Here is an 18,450-nt window from a genome sequence, read left to right on the forward strand (position 1 = left end):
GATCTCATCCGGGACTCCGAACAACTTTCGGGTTTCCGCATACATATATCTCTACAACCCTAGCGTCACCGGACCTTAAGTGTGTAGACCCTACGGGTTCGGGAGACATGCAGACATGACCGAGACGCCTCTCCGGTCAATAACCAACAGCGGGATCTGGATACCCATGTTGGCTCCCACATGTTCCACGATGATATCATCGGGTGAACCACGGTGTCGAGGATTCAATCAATCCGTATGCAATTCCCTTTGTCAATCGGTATGTTACTTGCCCGAGATTCGATCGTCGGTATCCCAATACCTTGTTCAATCTCGTTACCGGCAAGTCTCTTTACTCGTACCGCAATGCATGATCCCGTGACTAACGCCTTAGTCACATTGAGCTCATTATGATGATGCATTACCGAGTGGGCCCAGAGTTACCTCTCCGTTTACACGGAGTGACAAATCCCAGTCTTGATCCGTGCCAACCCAACAGACACTTTCGGAGATACCCGTAATGCACCTTTATAGTCACCCAGTTACGTTGTGACGTTTGGCACACCCAAAGCACTCCTACGGTATCCGGGAGTTGCACGATCTCATGGTCTAAGGAAAAGATACTTGACATTGGAAAAGCTCTAGCAAACGAAACTACACGATCTTTTATGCTATGCTTAGGTTGGGTCTTGTCCATCACATCATTCTCCTAATGATGTGATCCCGTTATCAGTGACATCCTATGTCCATAGTCAGGAAACCATGACTATCTGTTGATCAACGAGCTAGTCAACTAGAGGCTTACTAGGGACAGGTTGTGGTCTATGTATTCACACATGTATTACGATTTCCGGACAATACAATTATAGCATGAATAATAGACTATTATCATGAACACAGAAATATAATAATAACCATTTATTATTGCCTCTAGGGCATATTTCCAACAATAAGTGCGAGCCGAAACTGCCGCACGGAACGTGCGGGCGGTTCCGGGATACAAAAGATCCGCGCCTGGGCGGGGGCGCGGACGTGGCGGGCCCCCTCTCTGCGGCAACGTCCCGTCTCGCGCGTGGGCTGGCAGGCTTTCCGGCTACGTGGCGCGCCGTCGGCCCGCAGCCGGCCTGCGGCCCGGCGCGCATGCCAGCAGGTTCCCGCCCTTCGACTCCAGAAGATTTCGGCTCAGGCGACGTGCCTGACCAAGGCCGGCTCCCAGCTGCCGGCTTGTCACGACGGGAAGCTGTTCGAGCTTCTCGAACCCTACTCCACCTCGAAGACAGATCAGCTTCGGGGACTACTGTCGGAGTAAGTGGCCACGGGTAGCCAAGCCGGCTACCCCTGGCTCTTCAGAAAATTTACCAGGCCTTTGAGCCTTCAAGCGCTCCAAGCATTTGGGCCGCCTTCCCCGGCCGACTACCACTAAAGCTGACTCCCGGAAGGCGACCCAGCCTCACCGACTCCAAGAAGCCGGCCAAGAGAAACGCCGACTCCTAGAAGCCGGCCGAGACCACAACCACTCCTACATAACGACGACCTAACGGGGCATGGCCACAGTGCGGCCCACGACCCCCGAAGCCCGAGGCGGGCATGGCTACAGGAGGCCGTACGGGAGGGATGTCTCCCGTGCGGCCCGGCACTGTAGCCACGCCAGCTACGACGTCATCCACGATCTCCTCCTGTACGGCCCAAGGACGGCGGGCCCCTTCAGCCAGAGAGAGGCGTGAAGGCGGCCCGACTTTCCCTAGTCGACCGGGAGCATAGCCGGCCTCCGGAAGCCGGCTACTCCCTTCCTCGAAGCAGGAGCCCCATTAAGGAGACAAGACGAGGTGAGGCTACAGTGATAGCCCCCGAGGCGGCCCACTGTAGCCATGCTCACCTCGACAAAGCCCTCATCATCAGAGGCGCGGCTACAGTAAGCAGCCGCCGACAAAGCCCTAGGCGGTGGGGCCGGCCTGTCGACCCAGTAACCGGCAGCCGGCGGGACCCACCAGCCGGCGGGACTCGGCAGCCGGCGGAGAAGCCGGCGGCAATAGACACTGACGGCTCGGACCAGATCTCAGCCGGATTACCATTGTACCCCCGGGGGGTAGGCCTATATAAACCCCCCGGAGCACCCATGCAAAGAGTTCGCACCCAAGCATAGTTCGCACCCAAGCATAGTTCGCACCCAAGCATAGTTGGCGCCCAAGCATAGTTGGCACCTCTGCATGTTTGGCTTCCAAGCATAGCACACGCACACACACCATAGATAGAGAGAAGCAAGAGCTAGCCTTGTTCTTCTTCTCCCTTGATCCCAACAGCTCTAGGAGCGATTGTAGCTACTCTTTACCGAGCTAGTGATCATGCGGAGACCCCGCAGAGCAGGACTAGGGGTGTTATCTCCTCGGAGAGCCCCGAACCTGGGTATGATTCGCCGGCGTGCATGTCTTTGCCTCATCCCGTTTCCAGGCACCGGCGACGTTTTATTGGCTCCCACAATGATAAGCCATCCTTTGGCATATGTCGCACCAACCACCCGACAGTTGGCTGTCCTGCTCATGTAAGGTGCAACTATAATTTTCTAATCCTTTTGTGTAGTCCCACTAAAATAAAGTGCCATTGTGGTGACAGTGACGGCTCATCTTGCAAAGGCTAATAAAATGCTGCACGAGATTACCAGCAGAATGTGACGGAGATACTGGAAATCCAATCACCATTTTGTGCAGTTCCACCAAAATTGAGAGATGTTGCCCACATGACATTTTAGTTTAACTGCACAAGACACTCATTCCAAAAAAAGAGTGTTTTGTGCAGTTCACCAAAAGGTCACAATAGCAACAAGGTGAAATGAATATCCCTATCTGCACAAAAAGATAGAAAGTAAACAGTTGCTGGTCAATAAGAATATACGAAACATACACGAAATGAAAAGAAGCATCTTAATTATGTTCATGGCAATCATGCAAGGACAGTAGAAATTTTAAAACGTCAGTAATGCCTCATGTTACCGGAAGCATTACGATCAACAATGACATTCGTCAAATATGAGATTACTTTAATGGTGGCATTGCTTGTTTACCAGATACAGTAAATCAACAGCAGCTAAAGAGTTGGTTTAAGGGCATGGGACCGTGGGGACACCAGGACACTCAGCAGCGTAAAGGAGCAACTTACTTATCATACTGGGGAAAACAACAGGAGTACCATTTTTAAAACAGTTTAACTGCATCATATCACTGGAGGCATTAGATTAACAATAACACTGGTTAGACGTGTCCCTAAGGTAATAGTGTGATCGCTTAATTTTACATGCGCCCTTACATTAACAACAACAAAAGGTTGGTATAAGGACATGCGACAGTGGACGCATCAGCACAATGTACGTACAAGGAGGCATAAAGTGGTGATGCCGAGTTTGTTCATGCTCTGTGAGGGCAGCAAATCTAATCCTGGAGACCTTTTACTATGTGAGGACAGCAAATCTAATCCTGGAGACCTTTTACAATGTGAGAGCATCTCCAGCCGTTGGCCCCCCAGGCAGCGATTTTACGTGCCCCCTCGGGGCGAGCCGGCGCTAAAATCGGCGCGGGGGCGAGCGTGTTCCCAGCCGCTCGCCCCAGACGTGTTTTTTTTATTTTAAAAAATTTGAATTCGGCAAAGATCAGCTAAAATACGGAAAACTTGGCATTCATATTCAACATTGTTTGGTGTTTTACATAAATTATTTAAAAAAATGCATCTACGGGGCAAAGAAGTCGATCAGCAAGGCAAAGTCGCCGACGTTGTCGCCGTCCTCGTCGTCGTCGGCGGCCTTCTCCTTTTGATGGCGCGGCCGCCCCTGTTGGACCCCTGCCCGGCGTCTCCATGGCGAACCGGCGATGGCGGCGTGTCGTCGTCATCGTCGTCGTCGCCGTCGTCAAGGACGACGATGCCTCCCTCGTCCCGGCCACGGCGATGAGCTTCGCACCGCGCTAAGGCGGCGCACTGGCGCTCCCTCTCCGTCTGCAACCAGTCGTCGCGCGCCCATTTGAGGGCCGCTTCATTGTCGAGCGCCTCCTCCTTGACGCCGCCGGCGAGCCCGGGCTCCGTCTTCACGACGGGGAGCCCCGGCTCCGACTTGACGGCGGCGAGCCCCAGCTCCGTCTTCGGCTTGACAAAACGCGGATGCGCTGAGGAGGAGGCACGCCGGCCGCCCTCGTTGATGACGATGCCGGCGTTGCGGGTGCGCCGGTCGAGCGGCGTCTCTGCGGCGGGCTCTGCCTTGACACCGAAGAGAGCAGGCGATCCAGAGGAGTGGGAGGAGGAGCGGGAGGAGGAGGAAGAGTGGGAGGAGGAGGAAGCGGCGAACCTTCTGGGCACCCACGACCCGGCGCTCCAGCGGGGGGCTGGCACAGCCGCCGCGGCGGGGTACGCCAGCAGTGGGTTGTTGCCTCCCTCGAGGTGTGCTATCACCTCGTGCAGGGTGCGGCCGGGGACGCCCCACCAGATGCGGCGCCCGTCGCTGTTTTTGGGGCCGCCGACCACCGGCGCCCCGTTCGTGGACGCTAGCCGCTGCGCCTGCCGCCGCTGGAAGTAGTCCTCCCACGCCGCGTGGTTGTCTACAGCGTACTGGGGGAGGGCGCGCTGCTCCTCCGACAGGGACGACCGCACGCGGTCGACCTCGGCGGCAAAGAGGCCGGGGCGCGCATCGACGTCGGGCATCGGGGGGATGGGGACGCCGCCGTTGCAGAGCTTCGCCCCGTCGACCTGGCGCGCATGTCTGGTGGCGCCAGGATGTTCACCTCGAAGAGAAGCCACAACTCACACTCCTAGAGCGTGCGGCAGCCGAAGCCGTTGGCCGCCGCGGCATCGCCCTTGAAGCGTTCGTCCATGGAAGAAGGGGAAGGGGAGGGAGGGAGAGCGGCAGAGCTCGGCGGTGGAAGGGAGGGACGGCGGCTGGTTTGGGCTCGGCGGACTCGGGCTGGTGTGGCCAGCGGCGAGGGAAGTCTCTGTTTATATAGGCCCAGGCCGTGTGAACGCGTGGCGGAAGGGGAGGCGTCGCCGCGCCAGCCAGCCCGTGACGCGCCGCCCGTGAGGAATCAATGGCAAGGCTGATGGGCGGCAGCCTTGCCATTGATTCCCCGCGGGAAACCGAGGCGTTCGGGGGAAGACGAGGCGCGTGCCGCTGATTCAGCGGGCCCGCTACGCTTCACGCCAAAACCCCTCGCTCCGGCGCCCCCCAGCGCGCCGGGTTCGGCCCGGGGCCGCCGGCGCCGATTTCGGCCCAAGCTGGCGAAAAACGGGTTCCTGGGGGCGCGGCTGGGCCGATTTTTGGGCGCCGACGCGACAAAAACGCCTGGGGAGGGCCTGTTGGGGTTGCGGCTGGAGATGCTCTGAGGGCAGCAAATCTAATCCTGGAGACCTTTTACTATGTGAGGGCAGCAAATCTAATCCTGGAGACCTTTTACTATGTGAGGGTAGCAAATCTAATAGAGACCTTTTACAATGTGAGGGCAGCAATTTTAATCCTGGAGACCTTTACCTATGTGAGGGCAGCAAATCTAATCCTGGAGACCTTTTACTATGTGAGGGCAGCAATTCTAATCCTGGAGACCTTTTACTATGTGAGGGCAACAAGTCTAATCCTCGACATACTCTGTTGACTTGTACACCAGTCGCCACTTTCTATCCTTTTTTCAACCAATAATAGATCTATTCCTTATCCAGTTTGTACTACATTTTCCCATTATTTCCCTTTTCAACCAAGAGACCGGTTGGGTATCCGGTCTCTACTACTTTCACCATATTATTTCCTCTTTGAATCAAGTCCTAGATTCATGCTACAACTTTCCCCCTTTCTTCGTTGTTTGAACCAAGTCCTAGATTCGAATGCATGAAGTAGCTTTACCTCTAATAATACTAAAAATTTAGGTGGCTTTGGAAGAGCTAATGGGAGTAGAAAAGGATGCACATGCAGACACGTGGGGAGCTAGGGCAGTAGAGCAAGGCCGCTTTCGAAGAACTTATACCTGAGGGTCGTCGGGATGTCGGCGGCGGCAGGTCAGATCTGCGCACAATACAGTAGGGAGGAAGAAGGGTCGGAGGACCTCCCGAGCTGGTGCTGTGTCGGAGAGAATGGCACGGGTAGAGGATCGGGCCCCTCCGGCAGCTGTGGGTTTCCTCCCTCGCCGGCGATGACTGCGTGAACAATGCACCTAGTCCTCTACACACACCAGCCGAAGGGATCCAGCTGGATCTGTGACCAGCGGTGAGCAGAGAGAAAATGTCGCTACCGCTGTCTTGTTTAGATCTGGAGAGGATGAGAGAATAAAGAGAGCAACCCTAGTAAAGCAAGCGCTCAGGCCCCAGCGTACATATATAGTGGAGTGATTATCTTTTTCTCTCCACAACAAGCGTTTCAATTTGTGTACGTGGCATTAAAGAAAAGAAACTCTCTATTTAAGGCGAGTAACTGTACGACTCCTACTTACTACTACTACTAGTAGTAGTATTGTTCACTTGTGCTCCCCGGCCCTGCATTCATTGATCAACCCCACAGGTGAAGAAACATATAGCACTAGTATTTATATAGAACGAACAAGCTCGATCTATTTTCGCGTAGTTAAAAGTTGAGGGCGGGGCTTTTCCCGGGAAGTACGCGTGGCAGTTTTCGCGTAGGCGGTTTGATAGAGAGGCGAGGAGGGTGAGGGAGTAGCGGATTCAACTTACTTACTGCTGGAAAGGTCGGGCTGTCTGATTTGACGGCGAGTTATTGCTGAAAAGACTTGTGATATGACTACTCACTATAGTCATGAATTACTGGCGGAACGACCTGGGTGATGCCCCCTTCCGTTCCAAACTCTAATCTGGTGCATGACACGTCGACCCGGATGCTGGCTCTCCCACATGTCGGCGAAGTATGTAGGAGGAGTGCAAACCACGGTAGCCCACTGAATCAGCAGTAGAAAACAATGTGCTGATATGGCCATAAAAACAATGTGCTACGGTCCAGACTATAGCATGTACAGTACTACTCCTCTTTGTTTGAATCCCTGAGTTAGAGCTAGTTTGGGTTGAAATAGCCTCAAATTGTCCAAACAGGAGGGGTTAGTTTGAGCTAGTTTGCTCTAACCCAGCTAAAAAATAGGGACTAGGGACTTTTTAGATGGAACTAGAAAAATTCCTAGGACTTATGAACCAAATAGGGCCTCAAGCACCTATGGAGGCGACTACCGCTCGCGTCTATCACGTGTCAGGAGACGTTCCCGTCGACGACGAGGTGCCTATGGTGCCTATTGTGCACCGTGACCAAGGTGGAGAGGAAAACAAGAGAGCTACGTATTTATTTACAGTGTAGATTCACTCATTTTGCTCCATATGTACTCGTCTCGGTGTAGTCTAGTCACTTGTTGAAATCTCTAGAAAGGCAAATACTCCTTTCTGGTTTACAGGGCAATACTAGCAAGTAATAGTGGGCTCACATAGCAATTTTGTCTCATGCAAGAGCCTGGCTATATGCGTGCTCCAAGGTTCGAAACTGCCACGTTCGGGTTGCGCTTAGCTCTTCGCCTCTTCGAGAAGACGAACAATGATGTTACTACTACTGCTTCTACAGTATCGAATCCACTGCTGCATGTCCGTCCACCACGAGCGGGAGGGATAGCTTGTTGTAGTACTACTATAAGCAAAAGCCTGTCGTCGACTGCGAGCCACCGCGCGCATGGGCGAGGGAGAAGGCGAGTAGTAAAATCAAGCTTCTCCTCGTTGTACGAGTTGACGCGACACATCATAGCACTGGCCCCACATGGTTTCCTCTAAACTTGGCTGAAAGACCCGCAGTGTACAATACTCCATTTGCTGCAACCTCTAACATACCCCACCGCAAATTAAAATATATATTCCTGTCTTGACCAGATGAGCGTGCAAACTACAATCACCAGGATGACAGGTAGGGACAGAAGATTATTTTAATAAAAAAAGCATGGAGCCGACCCCAACGATTTTAAAGCTTACAGGCACGGTACACACTATCCTAGACTACTCTACACATGAAACTGCCACACGAGCGTCTGGGTTGCGCTTGGCTCTGCGCCTCTTCGGGAAGTCGAACAATGATGGAGTACTACTGCAGTGGAGGAGTACTACAGTATGCTTCTGGACATCTGACACCAATTGAACTGCTGCATGTCCACCGTGTGCGGGAGGGAGAGCGTGTAGCAAACGAAAGCTTCTCCTAGTCCTGCCAGCCACCATGCTCATGGGCGAGGGAGGGACACAGCTTCATTGACTTACTGCTCCTGCCTTTGCGTGTATGACAGGTGGGCCCAACAGATGGGTGGCCCACCTATCATGCAGCCAAAGGCAGGTGCGGTTAAGGCGAGAGGGCGTTGTAGTAATCAAACTTCCCCGGTCTTGTACGAGTTGACGCGACACATCAGAGCACTACACTCGATATATTTCAATAATTTGTGTTTACCGATGCATTAATTACAACGCATGCATGCATGCATGCATGCCGTGACTCTCCTTTTGATACTCGCATGTGTTGATTTAACGCACCTTGAAGTAGTATGAATATGTGACGGTAAAGCTTTGTAATAAAGCGAGAGATGGTTGTGCACGAGGAGGGCAGAATTCCGAGGAGGGCGAGATCATGCAGACGGAACAGGACCTGACGATGGAGCTCTCTATGGTCTCGATGGACCTCACCTTGCTCCACTGCCCCTTGTGCCTCCGCCCCTTGAAGCCTCCAGTGTATGAGGTTTGAATACACCTCCTCCGTTTGGCTGATCGAGCAAGGTGCAGGTTTTTTGATTGATGTGTTGTTCAATTGATTTGTGAAGTGCAAGGGAGGGCACCTGGCCTGCGCGGACTGCCGCGTCGAGCGCCCCGGGAACTAGCGTCAGTGCCAGAAGTGCGAGCGCGGCGGTGGCTTCGACGTGCGGAACACGACGGTGGACGCCGTCCTCTCCTCGGTGAGGGTGGAGTGTCCACACGAAGGCTGTGGGCTCTACATCACTTACCACAAGCTCGCCGATCACCAGAGCGTGTGTCCGCTCGCGCCCTGCAAATACCTCGTGCCCGTCTGCGGCTACGAAGGCCCGCCACCAGCGCTCTCCCACCACATCAGCACCGTGCATCCCATGCCCGTGCACAGGATCCAGTACGGCAAGGTGCTCCAGCTTCAAGTGCCACTGTCGGAGCCACGGCTCTTGCTGTTCGCGGAGGACGGTTGCGCGTTTTTCTTGGTTGGCGGCGTGCTCGACATCGGCGCGCCTATCGCCGTGTCGGTTGTCTGCGTCAGAGTGGGGTCGTCCCCATTTCCGCACTATGTAGCCAAGCTGTGGGCGAACGGCCCGCCGGGGGATCCCAAAGGCAGGACCGGTGCCGTCAAGGTGGAAAATGGAGGTGACAAGTAGCAAGGATCCCGGTGACGTCGCCGTGCACGAGCTGTCCTTCTTCACAGTTCCGCCCAAGCTGCTGGCCGGGGCTAAGCCGGTGTTCCTCCACATTCAGATTGACAAGCTCATGTCCTAAATGATTCTACAGTGCCTTCTGTTTATCTTAGCAATATGCTAATATAGGGGTTAGCTCGGTCTACTTTAGCTTAAGTGATGGTGGGCTTTGGTGGCGATGCAGCAATTATTTCGACATCAGATCAACAGTTAAAGTAATTTCCACCAGTCGAACGGATATTTTGTGTCTGTTGGATATAAAGATGTTACAGTAACTAGCTATGTTACCACATGCCTCTCTTTCTTGATATGTGTAATGTTACAGTAACTAGCTATGTTACCACATGCCTCTCTTTCTTCATTAATTACATGCCACATCATGTATTTTTCCTAGATAAGTGTGATGTTACCACCTATGTTACTCCCACTGTGGGTAGTCTAAGGCTGGTCATAGTGGGGAGTAACTTAGACTAGTGTTATGCATATGACACTAGTCTAGGTTATTACCTCCATAATGCAAAGTAACATAATAGTAGTACTCCCTCCGTCTAGGTGTGTAAGTCATCTTACGAAAACCAAATAATCCCAAAACACTTAGACACGGTGCATTAACTCCTACCTCATTTCTTGTTTCTTGACATATCAACCAATAAGAGATGCGGGTGTGCATGCTTTTAATGACTTGAGACTACTAAACACGACATGCAGTGGTTAGTTCATTGCATGCAATGCTATTAATTAGCAAATAAACATTAAGTTCTCTCGTTTTCCCTTCCTCCTTGGTCACGGTGCACAATCTAAGATGACTTATTCACCTAGACGGAGGGAGTATCATAGATGGCTTGATTTACTTGTCTTGGAAAGCGCTATGTTATAGTAACATATTATGTTACCACCTCTTATTAATTACGTGCCACATAAGCAGAATTTTCTCGAAGTGCGCTATGTTAAGTCATCTTAGGCTGTGCACCGCGACCAAAGCGGAGGGAAAAACGAGAGAACTTAATGTCTTTTTGCTAATTAATAGCATTGCATGCAATGAACTAACCACTCCATGTCATGTTTGTTAGTCTCAAGTTATTAAAAGCATGCACGACCCACATCTCTTATTGGTTGATACGTCATGAAACAAGAAACAAGAAGGGAGTTAATTACCGTGCCTAAGTGTTTTGGGTTTATTTCATTTTCGTAAGGTGACTTACACACCTAGACGGAGGGAGTAGTTAAGTTACTCCCACTATGACTAGCCTAATATGTTACCATCACATAGCGCTTTCCAATGCAAAATGAGTCTACAAAGTAATAAATGAAGACATGTAGTACTATGTTATCACATATATGACACTACCCACTATGAAGGTACTAGTAACATAGACTAGTAACTAGTCTATGTTACTCTCCACTATGACCAGCCAAAGTCGAGGCGCGGATACCAACGAGGGCCTGGTTGTGTATATACTTGGACAACTCACCCGACTGCATGCGCACCAGGGAGACGAAGCTCGTGTCGTGTTGGTGCCGTGTGCGGCCCGCACATTAACCAAAACCTCGCGCCTCCATCTTAGCCTCCGCGTTTTAAACTTCTCAATCTCAAGGCCAAGGAGCAACGTGAAACCTATGATAGAGCCAATCGGATGGTTGAGAACACTACAATTCGTAGCTACAGATGCGTGTGTGAGAGAGGATGAGTGCGTGCGTGCACCTCTTCTCATCCTATATAACGTACTAAACTCAGAGTACAAGTGTATGTGAGTGGCATTGACCTAGGGAGCAGTGAGTAAATGGTGCGTGCGAGAAGTCCCGAGAGATAGGTGTAATGCGTCCGAAAAAAGACTAGTCTATAGCTCGCCACAAGGCTATTCCTGTCGAACGCCAAGCGTAAGATATGTATCCGACGGTGCCAGTTTTTGCACGTACACAGCAGTACAAAAAGAACTAGTAACATGGCATATGCTACACCACGGCTGAGGACACGTGCCCATGTTACGCCATCCGAGAATAGTGCCGCACTTCGAAACTAGAACCGTCAATAAATTTTGAGCGCGTCTCATCACATTCCAAATTACTACTACTACCACATTATTTTAATTGCAAACCTGTTCACACCGATCACAACCTAAACGGTTTCCCACTTAGGAGCGTATTAGTAGTACTCGGTTATAAATACTACTATGCCAAGATGACTGCACATTCCTCCTCAACTCCTCATCCACAAAAAACAATCAAGTCAATCAAGCAATGGCCAGCCTGAGTTCTAGGTCGAGAGATTTCCACCAGGGAGAGGCGAGCATCAAAGAGGAAGCATGAGAGATGTCCCGCCTCGCCCCGAAAGCAGCCGACATGTCCAGCCGCGCAGCAGTAGTAGCACCGAGGTCCCGCCGCGCCGCCGAAGCAGCACGGAGGTCCCACCGCGCTGTCGATGTAGCAGACTGGTCCGACCACGCCGCGGAAGCAGCAGAGATGTCCCGCCACGCCGCCGAAGCAGCACAGAGGTCCCGCCGCGCCGCGGCGGCCTGGAAAAATTTCTCGCGGGCTGGCGAGGACTCTTACAGGCGCATGCATGCGATGGTCCATAGCCAGATGGATCAGATCTCCGGCTGGGCGAGGTTGAAGGACGAGGCTACCGGCATCATCCGGCAACTAGGGCAGGGCAATGCGAAGCTCCGGGGCGAGCGCGACCTACTGAGGGCAAAGATCGCCGGAAGGGCGAAGCAGGAGGAGGAGACCGCTGCCTTGTTGCAGAGGACGGGCGTCATCCTCAAGAAACTTGTGGACGAGAATGCCGTGCTCCGCATCAAGCGCAACAGGCTGGTGGAGGAATCCATGGATGCTGCCAAGCAGCGTATTAAGGACAAGAAACTGATGAAAGAGATCATCACCCGCCGCGAGAACTAGTCTCCGTGACCTGCAGCACATAAAGAAAGTAGAGATCAGCGAGCCAGATCGTTGTATGCGTCTTCCTTCTTCTTTTGCCCTTGTGTATTTCGGGCGTAGCCGCATGTGGCTTTTTTAATCATCTTCCTTATTATGTAAGACAATTATTATCCGCTCTCGTCGTCCTTATATATATTCACCAGTCTTGCTATAAGTCGGAGTAGATGCTATATAGGTCCGTCGGATCTTACATCAAGATCCGTGCAAAAATTTCTTTTCAGATTTTCTTTTCTCTCTCTTAAATCTCAGTCGAGTGAGACATTGCCACACCATTAAACAGAGGCTCGGGCGCAGTTAATGGAGACCTTGGGAGAGAGGTGGACGGTAGATGGAGGTCAAAGGGCTCTCCTCCCGATAAGCACGCGCAGGGGTCTGATCGCATGCCTCCCGTACTCAAATAGCTACCCTACACGGCGCCTCCTAGCTAATAAAAAAGGGGATGCATGGCGGCACGTAAATGGTAAATAGAACGCCCACAGTTTCAATAATACTTTTGTTTCCGATTGTAACGTGACAACACTTGTTCCAAAATGACTTTGTTGATTGTTAATGTGTGCGCCTTCGCAAATCGGATAGCAAAATTACCACAGCATGTTGGTGCCATGTCATGACACCAAGCCAAGTTTCATGATTTTCATGCGTGTTTCGGATTTATAGGAATTAAAAAACCAAGTTTCTCAATGTTTCCAGCCGAGCCACGACGCCAAGATGTTTGAATTTCATTCCCATTTCTTGCATGGGACCTAGAAATTTACCCGAGGACACACATGTGATTTTTCAACCAGCTTTGGTGCACTAGAGCATGTGCTTGTATTTCAAATTTGAATTATGCACACAAAGGTGACACGTTCCCTCTCAGAACCACGAGCCTTCTTGAGAGAAGCTCCGGTTTGCAAGAAACTTATACCAAAACTTGTTCCTATTCTACCAATTTTTTTACCACAACATGGTAGTACCATGACATGACACCATGCCAAGTTTCATGATTTTCAGGCATGTTTTGGATTTACAAGAATTTTAAAACCAAGCTTCTCAATGTTCTCGGCCGAGCCACGATGTCCAGATGTTTGAATTTCATTCCCATTTCTTGCATGGGACCTAGAAATTCACCCGAGGACACACATGTGATTTTTCAACCAACTTTGGTGCACGGGAGCATGTGCTTGTAGTTCAAATTTGAATTATGCACATTAAATGACCAGAAAGACAATTAATGTATAGAAAAGGCCAAACGAACCCGGAATAATTCCAAAATTTAACAGGGCACTCATGTAGTTCTATGTTGCCTCTGTAAAGAAACTCAAGGGGCGCAGCGTCTATCATTTCGCACTCAAAGGTGACACGTTCCCTCTCAGAACCACGAGCCTTCTTGAGAGAAGCTCCGGTTTGCAAGAAGCTTATACCAAAATTTGTTCCTATTTGGCCATTTTTTCCAGGGCATGGTAGTACCATGACATGACACCATGCCAAGTTTCATGATTTTTAGGCGTGTTTTGGATTTACAAGAATTTTAAAACCAAGTTTCTCAATGTTCTCGGCCGAGCCACGATGCCCAGATGTTTGAATTTCATTCCCATTTCTTGCATGGGACCTAGAAATTCACCCGAGGACACACATGTGATTTTTCAACCAACTTTGGTGCACGGGAGCATGTGTTTGTAGTTCAAATTTGAATTATGCACATTAAATGACCAGAAACTCAATTAATGAATAAAAAAGGCCAAATGAACCTGGAATAATTCCAAAATTTAACAGGGCACTCATGTAGTTCTATGTTGCCTCTGTAAGGAACTCAAGGGGGGGCAGCGTATATCGTTTCACACTCAAAGGTGACACGTTCCCTCTCAAAACCATGAGCCTTCTTGAGAGAAGCTCCGGTTTGCAAGAAGCTTATAGCAAATCTTGTTCCAAATCGGCCCATTTTTTACCACAGCATGTTAGTGCCATGACGTGACACCATGCCAAGTTTCATGATTTCCAGGTGAGTTTTGGATTTACGTGAATTTAAAAACCAAGGTTCTCGATGTTCTCGCCCGAGTCACAACGCCCAGATGTTTGAATTTCATTCCCATTTCTAGCATGGGACCTAGAAATTCACCCAAGGACACACATGTGATTTTTCAACCAACTTTGGTGCACCGAAACATGTGCTTGCTGTTCAAATTTGGATTATCACATTAAATGTCCAGAAACTCAATTAATCTATAAAAAAGGCCAAACAAACCCGGAATAATTCCAAAATTTAACAGGGCACTCATATAGTTCTATGTTGCCTCTGTAAAGAAAATCTGGGGGAGGCAGCGTATATTGTTTCACACACAAAGGTGACACGTTCCCTCTCGGAACCACGAGGCTTGTTGAGAGAATCTCCGGTTTTGCAAGAAGCTTATACCAAAACCTGTCCCAATTCAGCCAAGAATTATAAACATATGAAAACAGGGTTTAGATTATCCCGAACATCTCGCCACCTAGACCAATGTACTCTGATTTGAATTCAACATAAAATGGATACAAATATTTGAATTGGAGATCTTATGTTACATGTAGTTTACAATGAAATATGATTACTGCTATATGCATGTTTTTTGTTATCAAGATAATATTTAAATGATTGTATAACTTCACAACAATCATATTCAAATAAGGAAAATTGATTCAAATTTAGTCCATATGGAAGACGACAATATATATGTTCGTAGGGTGGAGTAAAATGTTCATATATGATGGAAGATCAAAATGTAGGACAACATCCATTATAAACCGCAAGGTCACCTAACGATATATCCGAATTCAACATAACGTGGATTCAAAAATTGAAATTCGAGATCCCGACATTTGTAATCATATAAAAAGGGACATGACTCTTTCTTTTGGTGGGAATTGATTTTTGTTGTTGTTGTTGAGGGAAGTGCGAATCGATTTGGTACTGTACAGGGTAATCTTGTTCTCCTGATTTTTTTAACATTTTTCTTGTAGTTTTTTCAATGACATTTATAGCAATATAGTAAAAGGGAACATGACTCTCTTGTGTCTTGTATGAATTGTTTTTTTGTACATGTTAAGTTTGTTCTGCCGAACAAGGAATCCGCGCCTTGTTATCCCAAAATTTTAAGCTCGAGTATCTTTTGTCTCATATGCTTTGAAACTCCCGCCTCTTCAACCCGCGCCGCGCCTTGTTATCCCGAAATTTCGACGCGCGCGATAACTCTCTCCTCATCCAAAATCGGTCCCGCAGCCCAGACACGCGAAATCCCCCTTCTACCCCTCAGCCAGAAATGCTGGCTCGACGTCGCGGTGTCAAAACTGGTGGGGGTACGCTGGTAACTTACCCTATATTTCGGACAAGCGCGTCCCTAAGCCATGGCTCCCCCTACCTTCCCCTTCATACCCCCATTCGTACACCAAGGCCGCCAAAACCCACGAAACCCCACGCTCCTCGGTCGGCCTGCCGACCGCCGCCCAGCCAGAGACTCTTCCTCGACGATGTCGTCCACCGCAACAGCTCGCCGTCCCTCATCCACCGCACCGTATGAGAATCCGTCGTCGATCTTGTCGTCCTGCCAGATCAGCCACCTCGTCCTCCACCTCCAAGGAGCTGCCCCGACATTCGCCTCGTCTATCGCGCCACCTCCATCCCCACATCGCCGTCTTGACCTGCCCCACCGGAACCGTAGCACCCTCACCAATTCCTCCGATGAAGCCGAGGCCAACTCGGCACCACCAACGAGGTTCTGCACTCACCGCTGCATTTTATCTTTTATTCAATCTCACGGGGCTGTCGGTGCTCGATACCGAGCAGCCATGGCGGGTCTCCATCGACGGTGCCGTCGCCGGCCACTTCATCCACGGTGTCTCCCCCCATGTCGTTGCTTCCTCGGCGGCCACTTCGTGCTGCTGCTTTTCTCTCCTATTGCTGTCGGTCGCGCTGCTGCTTTTCTCTTGCTCTCATTCGTGCTGCTGCTCTGCTCTTGCTCTAGCTCGCGCTGCTGCTGCTGCTGCACGACCTCCGGCAGCTACAGGAGTTGCTGCTTTAGCACTCGCTCGCGGTTCTGCTGCACGACTTGCTCTCTGCTAGTGCGTTCCCTGCTCAAGCGTCTGCTAATTTAGATCACTGCTTCTCTGCTACTAGTGCTCGAACGCCCTAAACATCTATTGCAATGCTCTTCTACTAGTTCAATCAGTTTCGATAGTAAAATTCAGTTTTGACTGTAAAGTTCAGTTTCTTCAGTTAAGTTCAGAGTAAACAGTATTTACAGCATCTGTTGGAGCGGCCGTGGCACGGCTGATGCGTTTTACATCTAGCACTTTTTGGTGATGTATTTTACATCATCTATTGCAGATGATATTAGAGTCCCACTTGAGATTAACGTTTTCTATCTTGTCCTGCTTCAGCCTCGACGCCGTACACCTCACCGGAGCTGCTCCAACGACGGAACCATCCATCACAACGGAGAAGTACCCTCGGCGCCGTTTCCAGAGGCCTCAGAACTTCTTCCCCACCTCCGACAGTCACACCAGCGTCACCACCCTCCACATCCAACCCAATGATGCCGAGGTCGACAAGGCTATGCCAAAGAGGTTGTACACTCGTTGCATCACTTTGTTACTGTGCATTCATGTCGATCCCTCAGGGATCCTTGCTATGGAACTACTATGGTACTACTACTCGTGCATTTGGTTAGGAGTGGAGCAAAGCAAAACTGAAGGATTTTTTTCCTTTGGTGTCTCTTCCAAAGAAAAATGGTAGGAATTTTAATATCCAGTTGGACGTCCTTTTCAAATTAATATGCATGAAGAACATGACTAATTGCATTACTGGCATAATAAGATTCTTATTTTTTTTCTTTTTCACATGGTTTGACTTTAATTTGACCATGTTTCTCCATTCTTGTGTTCTTACAATTCATGTGAACCAAACACCGAGGTTCACAGAAATCCTATGTTTCCAAATGCTCTGTTTTGCTCGTGCATTCCTATCCTATTCCTGTGTTTTTCCTGTACCTGCGTTTATAGAATCCTCCAATTCTAAGGAGCCCTTACAGATTTACTTCATTTTCAGATAGGCATCAAAGAAAACTCTGTGTGTTATGTCCTGCTCCTGCCGTGCCGTCATCCACCCCACCTGAGGTGCACCCTCGAGAGAAGCGTTCACTGCAGTAGAGATTCCACCTGCAAACTTTCTTTCGCCGCCTCAGATCATCTTCCCTATTGCCGGCAGCCATGCCAACTGCATTACCATTACCGACTGAGCAGATGAACCTGAGAACTACACAGTTCCGTAAGAGAGGTTGCAGTCTTTCGTGTTTGCTTACGTTATACATCGGCTATTATTACCTGCTACTTTATCGTTCAAACTTGAGTTTTAAAATGCCCATGGGTCTCATATCGAGGCAGCAACGAATGGTATCTGTCTACTATCTTGTTCATCTGGGGTCTTCTATGTGGTTCATGTTGGGTGGGCAACAAACAGTAGATGATCCATTGTCTATCTTTCTAAACTAAAGCTATAATCTACCTGCTATCATTAGTTTTGGATCTATCCACTCATTTGCTACCATCAGTCTTGATTTCTGCATGCACCCCTTAGGCCTTACAAAATCTAACTAATTTTTTATTATGCATGTCAGTTATTGTACACAATCGTACTGAACATGTAGAGAAAAAGAGAGGACCGTTGCGTGGGAATACAATGTCATGCAGACGCCGCTCCATGGTGGCCGAAGTGCCTCGCCCCTCCCGCCATTCCAGATTGTATTCCAGAGGAATATAACTGTTCAGATGGGGATTCAGAGGGAGCCGACCACTCCTATTTACCACCTGAGGTGTTTGCTCTAACCTGGCATGCAGATGTTGGTCATATCATGCATATGGCGCCTCACATTGCTTACATTATTCATCTTATATGTGATCAGCTTAGTTTAGATTTGCTTTGTGTGAATGCCACCTGTTTGATTTCTATATCATACTTCCACCATTCCTAAATATTTGTCTTTTTAGAGATTTCAACAAGTGACTACATATGGAGCAAAATGAGTGAATCTGCACTCTAAAATATGTCTATATACGTCTGTATGTAGTAGTCCATTTGAAATATCTAAAAAGGCAAATATTTAGGTACGGAGGG

Source organism: Aegilops tauschii, chromosome 1, assembly GCF_002575655.3.
Source record: "Aegilops tauschii subsp. strangulata cultivar AL8/78 chromosome 1, Aet v6.0, whole genome shotgun sequence".
NCBI classification, from domain to species: Eukaryota; Viridiplantae; Streptophyta; class Magnoliopsida; order Poales; family Poaceae; genus Aegilops; species Aegilops tauschii.